This window comes from Panthera onca, chromosome B4, assembly GCF_046562875.1.
Source record: "Panthera onca isolate mPanOnc1 chromosome B4, mPanOnc1 haplotype 2, whole genome shotgun sequence".
Classification (NCBI taxonomy): domain Eukaryota; kingdom Metazoa; phylum Chordata; class Mammalia; order Carnivora; family Felidae; genus Panthera; species Panthera onca.
Window position 1 is genome coordinate 19,752,597 of NC_138345.1, and position 15,108 is coordinate 19,767,704.

Here is a 15,108-nt window from a genome sequence, read left to right on the forward strand (position 1 = left end):
ACCAGGGAAGCTCACCCTGAGTCCAGAGTTTTTATTGGGGCTCCATCTTAGAAGCACGGCTGACTATCCACATGGCTGACCTCAGTCTCCAGCCCCTCAGGAGGTCAAGATGATTTGGCATGAACCAAAGCACCCACCCTGCATCATGTCACTGGTGTGGCTCAAAGGCCCCCAAAGAAACAAAAACATTCCTACTGGCATGACATTGAAGGGCTTGGAAATTACCTCCCAGAAGCCCATGGCAAAGGCCAGAACTCTCTTTGGGCAACACTAAATTCTTTACTTTATAGGCCACTCCTTGGTTTTTTGCCAAAGCTTTCTTACAACAAAACAATGAGTCCCTAGCATTCCCATGGTGACATGTCCCCACACAAATCTTTTCCATTTTATTATTTAACACTTCTGAGAACCTCCCTTCCTATTAAAATATTTCTTCAACATCATCCAAGACATTTTGGGTATTTCAGGTTTCAAGATGTTTTTTAAAAGTTTATTTATTTTTGAGGGGTGCCTGGGTGGCTCGGTCGGTTGAGCGTCCGACTTCAGCTCAGGTCATGATCTCATGGTCCGTGAGTTTGAGCCCCGCATCGGGCTCTGTGCTGACAGCTCAGAGCCTGGAGCCTGCTTCAGATTCTGTGTCTCCCTCTCTCTCTGACCCTCCCCTGTTCATGCTCTATCTCTCTCTGTATCAAAAATAAATTAAAAAAAAAATAAAAAAAAAAAAAAAAGTTTATTTTTGAGAGAGAGAAAACATGGGGGAGGGGCAGAAAGGGCAGGGGGTGGAAACAGGATCTGAAGCCAGCTCTGTGCTGACAGCGGAGAACCCAATGCGGGGCTCAAATTCACAAACAGTGAGATCATGACCTAAGCCAAAATCAAGAATCAGATGCTTAACCGACTGAGCTACCCAGGTTTCAAGATTTTTGTTTACGTCCTTCAGTCATTGAGGCAGTGTTAATTAATATCTCATAACAAGCTAGTGATCTTTCAAATGGGAATTTTATGGTCCAAAATCCCAGTGGTCACTGCTGGGTGGTGCTCCTTGGCTTTTACCTTAAACCTTAGTCTGTGCTCCCCACAGGGTTACTGTAGAGAGAATGTGTCTGTGCACTCCAGCTTCTAACAGGGAATTGTATACAGTAATAACCTTTTTGCCTACCAAATAGTCTATATGTTTTCAAATTAACAACCTGTGTGGGCTTGGGTAATCTTACAGACTTCTTTTAAGCATGTCAAACCCATATTGGCTGAAGGGCAAGTTTATATGCCTTCGTTTTATAATACAAGGTAAAGGTACTTCTCCATCAGACAGCATACACATCCCCTTAATACATTCAAGTAACGAAGGCACAAATACTTCACACTGAAATCTGTCCAGGAGCACCTGGGTGGCTCAGGCGGTTAAGTGTCTGCCTCTTGGTTTCAGCTCAGGTCATGATCTCATGGTTTTGTGGGTTCAAGCCCCACATCGGACTCTGCGCTGGCAGTGTGAAGCCTGCTTGGGATTCTCTGTCTCCCTCTCTCTCTACCCCTCCCCCACTCACTCTGTCTCTCTTAAACTAAATAAACTTTAAAAATTAAAAAAAAAAAGAAATCTGTTCAGTCATCCCAATTTTCATCCATATGTTCCTCTTGACCCCATCAAACACTGTATTTCTATATCCTGCCAATCCAAATGTAACCCTGTTAAGCTTTTACCAACAGATTTGAAACCACAGTTCATTGGGCTCCCATGTCAAGGAATCCCAGAAAAGTCTCTTCTCCATCCTCTGACCGTGTCACCCACTCAAGTGCATATGACCTTGAGTCTTCAGACAGGGCTTGGGCCAAGGGACCCAGGCCCTTTTGTCAATACTTATCTTAATTAGATTGTGGAGCTGTCACTCTGAGTGACTAGAGATCAGATTTCTGCCTGTCATCTTTGTCTTCTGGCCTTCTAAATTTCTCAAAACTAGCATAATAGAGTTGACTTGTTTAGAACCTTTCAGGGTTAGGGGACCAGCAGAAACTCTTATTAGTACACCTAAATTCCAAGAGTGCTGCATGAAGACCTTTGTTTTGACCCTATCAATGTCTACTTTATTCATCTCATTTCTTTCTTTCTTTCTTTCTTTCTTTCTTTCTTTCTTTCTTTTTTAGAGAGAGAGAGGAGAAGGAGAGAAGGTTGGGGAGAGGCACAAAGAGAGGGGGACAGAGGATCCAAAGTGGGTTCTGTGTTGACAGCAAAGAACCCGGTGCAGGGCTCAAACCCATGAACCATAAGATCATGACCTGAGCTGAAGTCAGACGCTCAACCCACTGAGTCACCCAGGCACCCCTCGTTTCTTTTTTAAGTTTTATTTATTTAAGTAATCTCTACACCCAACATGGGGCTCAAACTCACAACCCTGAAATCAAGAGTTGCATACTCCTCCAAGTGAGCCAGCCAGGTGCCCATTCATCTCATTTCTTTCTCTTTCTTTCTTCTTTCTTTCTTTCTTTCTTTCTTTCTTTCTTTTGTTTACTTATTCATTTTTTTTATCTTTAATGTTTGTTTACTTTTGAGAGACAGAGAGAGACAGAGCAAAAGCAGGGGAGGGGCAGAAAGAAAGGGAGACACAGAATCCAAAGCAGGCTCCAAGCTCTGAACTGTCAACACAGAGAGCCCAATGCAGGGCTCGAACCTATGTACCATGGGATCATGACCCAAGCTGAAGTCGGACGCTTAACCAACTGAGCCACCCAGGTACCCCATATTCGTGTCATTTCTTAATTACATTTAAAAGAGTCTTCCTCTGCTGGGATGAGTTCTTTAAGTTTCCTCGTTCTCTTTCCCATTCTCTTATGAATTATTCTAATCTTCACTATCTGTTGTTTCAACATAACTTTTCTCTTTGGTAATGACCCAGAGGCTAGCAGCTGCAGAGGCTAGCAGCTCAGAATCTAAGCTTGGCCCACTTACAAACCAGATTCAGATTACAAACCAGAATCCATGATTGGCCCAGTGCCAAGATCAACCCCAACAATCTCCTTTACTTTCATTTTGGCTGTTACAGATAACAATAACCAAGGGTTGTATATTTAGCTTGTTTCTTGTTACTCTGAAATTCTGTATGCATCTAGTGAGCCAGGTCCTTGGAACTGGATCCATCATTTCTAAGTTCCATTGTTAACTTTGACCTCCAGTAACCGATGGCAGAACTGCAATTCTATACCATGCGTGACCTTGAAGTCATCCAGGAATCAAAGGTTCATCGTTCCACACCCTCTCATCCTTCCTCTTTCCAAAACACAACTTTCAGTGACTTCTGTGGGCCCTTTTCAGGAATTATCAAACCTAAGGTGGCCTTGAGAGCCCCTGAACTTGTAATTGGTTTCAGAAGTGAGGTGGTCTTATGCACTATTTCATCCAACTTCACAAACACCAAAGCAAGAAATGGAAAATAGCAAGTTGGAAGAAACAGAAACTATGTAGGAAGAAGAAAATTTAAAAAGAAAATTCAGAGAGATAAGATATTGCACCACAAGACAAGAATAGAATAGTCTAAAAAATGAGATATCAGGAAAAATAAAGCTGTTAGAAGTTATAAATATGTTATCAGAGGGTAAAAAGTCAGTAGAAGCATTGAAAACTAACACTGAGGACATTTCTCAGAAAGAAGAGCAAAAAATATACAAGGGTGTTAAAGTGAGAGTTGGATTTCCAAACAACTATACAGCACTGGAAAATGTGTTAAAGAAAATATTTTGTGATAAATAACATTTGCCTGAGCATTTTAAAGGAGAATTTTAGGAGAACAAATGTAACCCACAAATAGAAAAAGGAACAAATGGGGGATAAAATCTAATAATAGAAGGACTGATTAAATTGTGAAGTACTCTGTGATCACTCAAAGATATGATCATTAAAACCTGGGGCATGTGGCTGGCTTGATCACGTTGGATCAAGCATCCAACTCTTGATCTCAGCTCAGGTCATGATCTCACAGTTTGTGAGATTAAGCCCTAAGTCACTTTGAGCTCTGCACTGACAACACAGAGTTTGCTTGGGATTCGCTTTCCCCTGCCCTTCCCCTGCTCCTCTTTCTCTCCCCCCCCCCCCACCTCTCTCTCTCTCTCTCTCTCTCTCTCTCGAAAATAAATAAATAGACTTAAAAAAAAAAAAAAAAGAAACTCAGGGGCGCCTGGGTGGCTCAGTCAGTTAAGCGTCCAACTTCAGCTCAGGTCATGATCTCACAGCTGGTGAGTTCGAGCCCCATGTCGGGCTCTGTGCTGAAGCTCAGAGCCTACACCCTGCTTCAGATTTTGTGTCTCCCTCTCTCTGACCCTCCCCTGCTCACGTTCTGTCTGTCTGTCTCTCTCAAAAATAAACAAACATTAAAAAAAATTTTAATAAAAAAAGAAACTTAATGACAGGAAGACATATGAAAGTGTATTGACTTAGAAATTCAAGTAACAAAAAAAATTCAAGTAACAAGACAGTATGTTTAATATGATCTTATTGTAAAATATATTTTATCTATGGCTATGTGCATTTAGTCATTTTTTAAAGAAAAAAATACACAACAAAGAAGTAACAATTTTTATCCTCAAGTAGTAGGAATGTCAGTGATATTTTTCGATTTTTTTATATTTTTGAAATTTTCTGCAATAAACAAATACTTTTGTAAAGAGGAAAAGTATTCTTTATTTTTTAGTTTTCCTTCCTTCCTTCCTTCCTTCCTTCCTTCCTTCCTCTCATTTATTTTTTGAAGAGATAAAGAGACAGTGAGCCAGGGAGAGGGGCAGAGGGAGGGAGAGAGAGAGAGAGAGAGAGAGAACCTTAAGCAGGCTCTACTCTCAGCACAGAGCCCAACAAGGGGCTCAGTCCCATGACCCTGAGATCATGACCTGAGCCAAAATCAACAGTCAGACGCTCAACCAACTAAGCCACCCTGAAAACGTATTCCTTTAAAAGGTATGGTGCATGGGAGAACTTGCCCTCTCCCATCTTCTTATGGTCATCTACCGGAGCAAACGATCCACATTATACTTTTCAACCCCACTATCTCCACGCTCTTCTAACCACCCTATCACACCTCCTAATTTTGCATCCCGTCACCTCGCACTTCATCTCCTCCCACATCCACTTTTTCACCTTTAATCTCATATATAAACAACTAAAAACCCTCTAAAAGGCCCTGGTGTAGTTCTTTGGTATTTCGCTCAACACTCCGCAGACAACAAGCATGAAATAAATACTTACTGAAGAAATAAATAAATGTGAGAGAAAAAGGAGATCTGGTAGTGAGAGGACTTGAGAAGCACAAAGGCTTCATGGAGGTCGCAAGACATGAACTTGGCCTTGAGGAAGAGCTAAAACGTGGGTGGCTTGCAAGGACGGCAAGCAGGTATGCCAGAAGAGTCAAGAGCATGGGAGAAGAGGTAGACCCAGCCACGTAGCCTCAGGAGACATACAATCAACTTGTCTGGTTGGAGTGCAAGTGGAAGGTTGGAAATGGTACAGAGTAAGTTTGGGGACATTGAGGCTAGTGTCAAGCTGAGCTTTTACTCAATGGTAGTGGTTCTGGAATTTTGGCAGGAAACTTGGTATAACAGCTTGTGACACCCCAGTTCCAGGGTCTCCATCTTAGCAGATCTGGGGTGGGACCCAAGATTTTGTAGTTGTCATATATTCCCAGGTAAGGCTGGATGCACATTAGAACCATCTAAAAAGCTTTTGGAAAAACCAAAGCCAGGGACTTACCCCTCAGAGATTTTAATTTCATTGGTCTAACGTGGGACCTGAGCACCAGTATGTTTATTTTTAATAACCCAGATGATGAACGTATGCAACCAGGGTTTTTAATCTTTTTTTTTTTTTAATATTTTTATTTATTTTTGAAGGAGAGACCGAGCATGAGCAGGGGAGGAGCAGAGAGAGAGAGGGAGACATAGCATTTGAAGCAGGCTCCAGGCTCCGAGCCATCAGCCCAGAGCCGGACGCGGGGCTCGAACTCACGAACTGGGAGATCATGAACTGAGCCGAAGTCGGACGCTTAGCCGACTGAGCCACCCAGGCGCCCCAAATCTTTATTACTGCTTGTGTAAGCAAGAGGAGCCCTCCATGATTTTTGAAAGAGGGGATGTTAACATGGGATTTATTAATTACACAAATAACACATGATCAATGTCAAAAGATGACAAATTACAAAGAAAACATCTAAATTATCTAAAATCCCACTACTCAGAACAACTACTGTTAATGTGTTAGAATAAAACTTCCGGATCTTTCCCATGCAAGCATATGCATACAGATATATGTTTACAAAAATGGATCATATGTGCTGATTGCTTTTTTCATTTGCTAATACACAGTGAACAACTTCCACAGCAATAAATGTAAGTATAAATCATAATTTACGATGGCTGCATGCTACTTCATCAGAAGAATGTGCTATGGTTTCTTTAACCAATAATAGAGATGATTTTATGATTGTAGAGGGTGGGCCATACCATATGGGGTCAAAGACAAAGCACAGGACTTTGGTTCTACTCTTGGCTTTGCCACTCGCAAAGTGAACTTAGACAAATCAAAATCTCTGCATGAAATTTTAAAGTCCTCAGCGAGGGTATTACCACAAGAAACACAATTTGAACAAAGAAATGATAGGACTTGTTGACTGGTTACATACAGGAATTACAGAAAAACATTTTAAATACGTAAATTGATAGTAGACAAAGAAACAACTTTCACTTTTTTTTCTGTCACTTTTCAAAAATCCCAAGATCAGGGTGCCTGGGTGGATCAGTCGGTTAAGCTTCTGGCTCTTGACTTTGGCTCAGGTCATGATCTCAAGGTTTGAATTTGAGCCCTGAGTCAGGCTTGGGGCTCTGCACTAACAGTGTGGAATCTACTTGGGATTCTCTCTCTCTCACCCTCTCTCTGCCCTTCCCCAACCTGTTCTCTCTCTCTCTCTCTCTCTCTCTCTCTCTGTCTCTCAAGAAAAAAAAACAAAAAAACAAAACCCAAGATCAGAATTAGCATACTTTGAAAAACAGAGAGGAGGGGTGCCTGGGTGGCTCAGTCAGGTTAAGTGTCTGACTTCGACTCAGGTCATGAACTCATGGTTCATGAGTTCGAGCCCCTGGGCGGGCTCTGTGCTCACAGCTCAGAGCCTGGAGCCTGCTTTAGATTCTGTGTCTCCTTCTCTCTCTGTTCTTCCACTGCTCACTCATGCTCTCTCTCTCTCTCTCTCTCTCTCTCTCAAAAGTAAATAAATATTTAAAAAATTTTTTTCAGAAAAGCAGAAAGGATCATGATAGGGATATGTATTCTTTCCTTCTCTAAGCCATAATACTTTCTGGAAGTTGTAGTGGCAGTCTTACCTAATCTATGAAGCCTGCTGTGATTTTTACCCTCTGATTTCCTGTTACACTATAGTCTAACACATGGCTTAGCCTTGAATCACAGAGTCTTTTATCCTTTCCCAATTATTGGTCTTTTTTTTCCCCAGCTAGAATGAAACTCCCTAAGTACACAGATGACCCCCCAACCCCCCCGCCCACCATTACTTCTAATACTTACTTTCTGGGGCCATAGTGTCTGATGTAGTACAGAATATATAACTATCTGTTAGGAACATTTGTTGATCTTCAATTTTGCAATTCAGGGATCTGATCGGTAGACCACTCTAGTTTCTGAGGCATATTCTGTGTCCCCAAAGGCAAATCTCTAAGAATCCTTAAATTTACAAATATGTCAAAGACAGCCACTTCAATTTAGACAGTTTCTAAATAATCTGGCATTTAAGGTTTTCCCTCTTCCATTGGCTCTAGAAATCTAAGCTCCCCAAAGCCTCTCTTTTCCTATTTTTCGCCAACTGACAGCTGCAATGACTTCCAGAGTTCATGTCAGTACACAAATCATACTACCATGGAAATCTGCAGTTCAGTGTATTTGGTGAGCTCATTACACAATAAAACTTGAGGTCAGAGATTAAATTCTATTTCCCAGCAAACAAAACTTGGTTTGACAATATGCGACCAACAGTCTTTTCAATAAAATACTTACACATGGCAAATGTTGCTTCTGCGGTAGTCAAAACATTTTTTTCATTTTGTTACCATTTGGTTATAAACACAACAAACCTCATTTTTTTTTAATTTTTTTACATTTATTTATTTTTGAGAAACAGAGTGAGACAAAGCGTGAGCGGGGGAGGGGCAGAGAGAGAAGGAGACATAGAATCTGAAGCAGGCTCCAGCTTTGAGCAAGCGGTCGGCACAGAGCCTGATGAGGGGCTCGAACCCACAAACTGTGAGATCATGACCCGAGCCGAAGTCGGACGCTCAACCGAGTGAGCCACCCAGGTGCCCCACAAACCTCATATTTTTACTTTTTCCTGAAAATTATACAGAGAAGGAGTGAGTGCTTTTTCTTTCTTAGTTTATATTAACATGGAACTCTTAAATATGAAATCTATCAACTTGCTCAGATTGTCTAATGTCCTCGAGGTTGGCAATTTTTCAAATGTAATTTATTATAGAGAAAAAAAAGAAATCAACTGCAGTCTTTTATTCTTTCTTACTTCCTGCCTTCTCTTTCTTTCAACATCTAGTGCTTACTATGTACCCCTACTCTGTCAGGCACTATACAAACAATACAGTCTAATCATGGAGACAAATAAAAACCAGAGATTGGGGGCACCTGGGTAGCTCAGTCAGTTAGTGTTCCCACTCAATTTCAGTTCAGGTCATGATCTCACGGTTCACGGGTTCGAGCCCACGTTGGGCTGTGTACTGACAGCACGGAGCCTGCTTGAGAGTCTCTCTCTCTCCCTCTACCACTCATGCTCACTCTCTCTCTGTCTTAAAAAAAAGAAAAAGAAAAAGAAAAAAGAAACCAGAGATTGTGAACTGGCAGCTCTCAGATCTCTTGTGACCACACAGATGAGTTTGGTTAGCCATACAATATCTTCGTCTTTTTTTTTTTAATGTTTATTTATTTATTTTATGTAATCTCCACACCCAAAGTGGGGCTCAAATTCACAATCTCAAAATCAGGAGTTTGCATGCTCTTCTGACTGAGCCAGCCAGGTGCCCCGCCATGTCTTTTTTTGATTGAATTCTTTCCCCACCTTTTCAGACCAAGTCATTTCCTATAAAAAGCCAAGGTTCTGGGTTATGTGAAAAACTGGAAAATCCAGGAGCACTGAGCCCCTCACTCCCTCAAAAGAACAACTGACACACCCTAGTGGGAACTGCCTTGGTTAGAGACATGGAGCTCTTCTCAGTCCACACGTGATCTCCCCAGCTCAGCACCAAGTTCACAACTACTCTGTTGAACAATAACAGAAATAATCAATGCATAGTTACCAATGGCAGCAAAGGCTATAAAGGGAAAACACACAGCTTGAGGGAATGTGATTTAGACTGAGGTTCAAAGATGGTTTCTTGGAGGACACGACCTTTTTTTTTTTTTTTTAATGTTTATTTTTGAGAGAGATAGAGGGCAAGAGGGGGAGGTGCAGAAAGGAGAGGGGGACAGAGGATCTGAATCGGGGTCACCGCCTGAACCAAAGATGGCCGCTCAACTGGTTGAGCCACCCAGGTGCCCCCAAGTACATGACATTTTTAGCCTTGCTCAATATTGACACTCACCTTTTATGAAGTATTTATCCAAATAGTAATAAGTACCATTCATTGAGTGTATTGGTGCCTCTCTTTCTCTCTCAAAAATAAAAACATTAAAAAAATTAATAAATAAGTTTTAAAAAAGAAACATAACTTTCTTTACTTTCTACACCTTAACTTAATTTTCATTATGACTCTGCATTCCACTAATCTGACAGGTAATATTAACCTGTTAGGATTTCCCATCCCCTTCCCTGTTGTGCCAAGATGCCAGGGAACTTGGCATTGGAGAAGTGATTTACTTCTCAGAGTACCAAATACAGTTTTTAAAATCTCACATTTGGGGGCCTGGGTGGCTCAATTAGCGTCTGAATCTTGGTTTTAGCTCAGGTCATGATCTCACAGTTCATGGGTTCGAGCCTCGTATCAGGCTCCTAATAAATCATTTTTTAAAAATCATACAAAAAGATATGAGATCTTGCCATTTACAACAACATGGATGGGCCTAGAGAGTATTATACCAAGTGAAATAAGTCAGACAGAGAAAGACCAATACCATGTGATTTCACTCGTATGTGGAATCTAAAAAACAAAACAAATGAACGAAAAAACAAAAAAAGCTGAAACAGACCCATAAATACAGAGAACTAGTGGTTGCCAGAGGGGAGAGTGTGGGGGATGGAGGAAACAGGTGAAGGGAAGTGGGAGGTACAGGCTTCCAGGTATGGAATGAGTCAGTCATGGGGATGAAAGGCATAGCATAGGGACTATAGTCAATGCTATTGTTAACAACGTTGCATGGTGACAGACGGTAGCTACACTTGGGGGGAGCATAGCATAACATTTGAGTTATCAAATCACTTGTACACCTGAAACTAATGTAACATCGCGTGTCTCCTACACCTCAATACAACATGAACGAATACACACATACATAATAAAGTACAAACTAAAGCATGTTAAAGAATACATTATTTGAATAACAAAGATACCTGTAATGAAGTTTTAAAACATAACAAAAGGAAGTAAGCGTCAAGAAAAAAGAAGCTCATTCGGTCAAGCGGCCAACTCTTGATTCCGGCTCAGGTCTCGATCTCACGGTTTGTGATACTGAGCCCCGCATCAGGCTCTGCACTGTCAGCGTGGATTCTATATCTCCTCTCTCTGGGCCCCTTTCCCCGCTCACAAGCTCTCTCTCTCTCTCTCTCTTTCTCTCTCAAAATAAATACACTTAAAAAAAGAAAGAAAATATTTCTAAGAATGGAGAACATTTTGTTCTTAGCACCCAAACAGCCAATGGGAGGAGGAAACTTGGGTGTCTCAGAAAAGAAAAAATACACGATTCCTTAATGGGAAGCTTACTTACCAATTAAGTTGAGTCTCTTGGAAACAGTAATATTTAAATGATTGGAGAATAACAGCTTAATGGAGAACAGAATGAGGTAACAGAGATACCGAAGTTACAACAACAGTGTGAGAAAGTTCTTTGAGATGAAAAATGAAAAGAAAATCTGGTGTATTTGTTTCTTTAAAGCGATTTTGAGGAGTGTAGGAAAAATTTGTATGTGGTAGTTTGGTCATTTTATTCCCATTTATAGCTATTACAGAAATTGGAGACTTCAAGACCAGATATATATTTAAGGATGAATAACACTGCCACTTAGTAAATTATTACCGCTGTTAATCCAAATCAACTGAAATTGTTCCTTGAAAGTCAGAGCTAACTGAAGTCAGAGATAGTATAAAGGCATTAACAAAATTAAAAGGCAAATTTTGTCAGCAAGTAAAATCAAATCAAACAAGCAATTCTCAAGGCTCAGAAATGAGTTACTGACCTCGCAGAAACCTAGTTCAAGAAGCAAATGACGTAAGGAATTCATGGTTGAACCATCAAGCCTTGCCACGCTAACTCCTACTGATGATGGGGTGCCTTTTGAAAAAAAGGGGGGAAAAAGAGAGAAAGAGAGAGAATTGTGTTAAAAACTGCTTTCCTATGATCATCTTGTAAGAAAAGGAAAATGCCTATTTACTGAATGAAGTACATCTAAGAATACCTATCATTTCAATGACAAGAAAGATCATGACAATAATAATTAAATTGTATGCATGCGAATTTCAGAGAAAGCCCAGGAAAAAAGAAGCGTAGTTAATCAGCCTTAATCTTGTTCTAAGGTTACCGCCCCAGTAGGTTTAAACACTAAGCCCTTTGGGAGCCACATCAACTGCTCAGGATGGTTCAAGTGCATTGTCACTGTGATGAATAAATGGCACCCTTCTGACCTGAAAGAGTTAATAAGATTCCCCTCCCCACAAAAGTGGGAGACCCCTGAGATATTATCTGGCCCTGGAAAGAAAAGAACTCATTTGTTCCCAAAGTTTTCTACTCATAAAGCCCAGCAAAGACCCCTTCTTCTTTCTACATCCTACCCCCATGCCTGCCTACCCTAAAAACCATATTTTGTAAACCAAAATTTCAAACCATAAGGCTGGCTTTTCTCATGAGGCAAAGAAAAAAAACCTCTGTGATTAATGCTTTGGCTAAAAGCATAGAATATAAAATGGGAAGATTATTTATGGTTCTTCTCTTTAGGAGCTAATAGAGTCAGACGTTAGCCTAAAAGGTTGGAAATCCTACAGTGGGATTTTTTTTTTCCCAACAGATAAAAGTGGCTTCTGGAAAGCAGCATAAATACTGTCTGCAGTAAGCCATAAGCACTAATAATTTTGCTATAAGTGCCCAGTCAAAAGGAGATGAACATTTTAAATGTTATTAAAAAATGGACAGCATATTATCTTGAAAGCCACAGTGAAATACTAACCTAAGTGACAAGCATTGCCATGTTTTAAGATGGGCAGTGGTTGGAGGGATTTACCAGGCCACTCTCCCATACAGTCAACTCACATTCAGTAGCACAAAATGTAACACAGATTGAATTTTCAATTTCTAGTTATATTTTCCCCAAGACTGCTACATTTCTTTTTTCCTAAACTGTTCATTCTTCTTTGGCTAATTCTGTTTGAAAGACCTGCTTTGCTAATTATCCAAGATAATCCTATCCAAGACAGGAAAGAAAACATAAAGCTTGACTTCACCACCTTTGACATCATTAAAACTTAATTTGGCAGAGAGAGGTTTTGTGGTTTTGTTTGCTTGTTTGTTTGTATTTTTTTTTTTTTAAGTAGGGTATTTCCAGTGAAAAGCTCTTGGCATTTTTGTTCCCTTTTTATTTTTTTAAAGTCTTTTTTTAAAGTGAACTCTACCCCCAACGCAGGGCTGGAACTCACAACCCCAAGATCAAGAACCACATGCTCTACCACTGAGCCAGCCAGGCACCCCTTGTTCCCCTTTTAAAAATCAGAGCGCTAAAAGTTTTCTGTTCTTTAGTGGTGTTCTTTAAAAAAAAAAAAAATAGAGCTGATGAATTACTGGAAACAAAGAAATAACAATTTCGAAATAAAAAGGCTTGAAGTGAAATATTCAGACAAGTGTATTGCCTCTTTACAATAAAAGAGATTTCCACAAAACAGATGTGCGGGTTGTCAGAAGCCAACAATTGCTTACGGGTCTACTTTGGAGGGTGATTAAAACATTTATATGCACAGAAATAGCACCGTTACTGAGTGATTCCAAGGATGATTTTGGTCAAAGTGACCAATGAGTAACAGCATCTTGGAGGGACAAACAGCTCCAGAGGAGTCCTATCTCCTTGTGTGTGGAAAAGTCTAGATATGAGCTGATATTAGGGGAGTACTCTAGGTCACACTTCCTCAGTATGTTCAGAGTGTTGTGCAAACATGTGTATTGACATGAAAGCACTTCACGAATCTATAGCGTTCAATTTCTTAACAGAAAAAAACACAGTCTAAAGTAAATAAGGCAGGGGAGCCTGGGTGGCTCAGTCAGTTAAGAGGCCGACTTTGGCTCAGGTCATGATCTCATGGCTCGTATGTTCAAGCCCCGCGTCGGGCTCTGTGCTGACAGCTCAGAGCCTGGAACCTGCTTTGGATTCTATGTCTCCCTCTCTCTCTCTGACCCTCTCCTGCTGGCGCTCTGTCTCTCTCTGTCTCTCAAAAATAAGTAAATGTTAAAAAATAATAATTTTTAAAAATAAATAAATAAAAAATAAAGTAAATAAGGCATAGACAGGCTTATAGATTATAGACCTAGATCAATCTGTTCCTACAGGAAACAGATAACACAAACTAGATACTCAAATATTATTAAATGAAAAGAGTATTTATAAAAGGCTGCCATTACAAAATACCACAGACTAGGTGGCTTAAGCAACTGGAATTTTATTGTCTCACAGTTCTGGGGGCTGAAGTCCAAAATCAAGGTTTTGGCAGGGTTGATTTCTTCTGAAGGCTGTGAGGGAAGGACCTCTCTCCTTGGATTGACCATGCCACTCTTCTCGCTGTGCCTTCACATTCCCTTCCCTCCATGTCTTTGTCCAAATTTCTCTTTTCAAGAAGAACAACAATCATATTGAATTATGTCCCACCCTGTTGACCTCACTTTAATTTGATTCCCTCTGTAAAGATTCTATAAATGGTGGGGAGAGGGAGGGGATATAATTGAACGGAACCCATGACAGCCATAGACAGCATCTGAGGAAACCAACAAGAGATAGATAGTACAGTATCCTGGGGCTAATCACACCAGAGAGCTGTTTCAACTCTAGGCATGAAGAGCTGCTCAGAGCCCAGAGAGAGACAGCTCTCATATAGGAACCAGGGCTTTCAGTGAACAGACTTAGTCAACAAGCAGCAACCCAGCAGGAATGGAGCTGGAGAGTGGAAGGAATAAATACCCTGACCTCACTCACCTCCTACCCTTCCGTCTCCTCCTGTTGGCTCCTCCCATAGGTGCTCCCATGGACCAAGTGGAAGCTAAAGAGCGAGGCAGTAGATCAGTCCATAATAGCCAGCCTCTTGGGGCACTCTGCAGGGTACAGAAGGGTAAAGGATGAACCTGGAGTGATAACCGGAAGATATCCAATAGATGGCCTATTCAAATTCATAAACCAGTTAGTGGGTGTGCAAGAGTTCCTCATATTTCTATTTTTCTCTATATTTTTGACATAATTGACAGTAAAAAATTTTATTTTATTTATTTATTTTTTATTTTAGAGACAGAGTGTGTGTGAATGGGGGAAAGGGGCAAGAGGGAGAGAGAGAGAGAGAGAGAGAGAGAGAGAGAGAGAGAGAGAGAGAATCTCAAGCAAGCCCCACACTCACAGGGAGCCCAACGTGGGGCTCGATCCCATGACCCTGGGATCATGACCCAAGCTGAGATCGAGAGGCGGATGCTCAACCAGTCGACCGAGCCACCCAGGCTTGCTTACAGTAGATTTTTAAAGAAATGTATAGTATATGTCATGGGGGGGAGGGGAATACATACAGTATAATTCACTACCTGTGTTTTGAAAGATATACTAAAAAACATAACAATGTTTATCTCCTGGTTGGGGGTCAGGGAGAGTTTTTATTTTCATTTTCTTTTAAGAAGCCTTC

The 15,108-nt window shown here is 40.8% G+C and overlaps 1 long non-coding RNA gene across 1 annotated transcript in view; it reads right to left on the reverse strand.

The window, feature by feature from the left end:
- The window catches only part of LOC144616970 (uncharacterized), a 45,859-nt gene that overhangs the window by 10,311 nt on the left and 20,440 nt on the right, over positions 1-15,108 (reverse strand). Inside the window, exons 3-4 of the long non-coding RNA XR_013556948.2 lie at positions 14,421-14,536; positions 11,430-11,524 (exon numbers count right to left, since the gene is read on the reverse strand). This is a non-coding gene — a long non-coding RNA (uncharacterized LOC144616970). The remainder of the gene's footprint in view (positions 1-11,429; positions 11,525-14,420; positions 14,537-15,108) is intronic.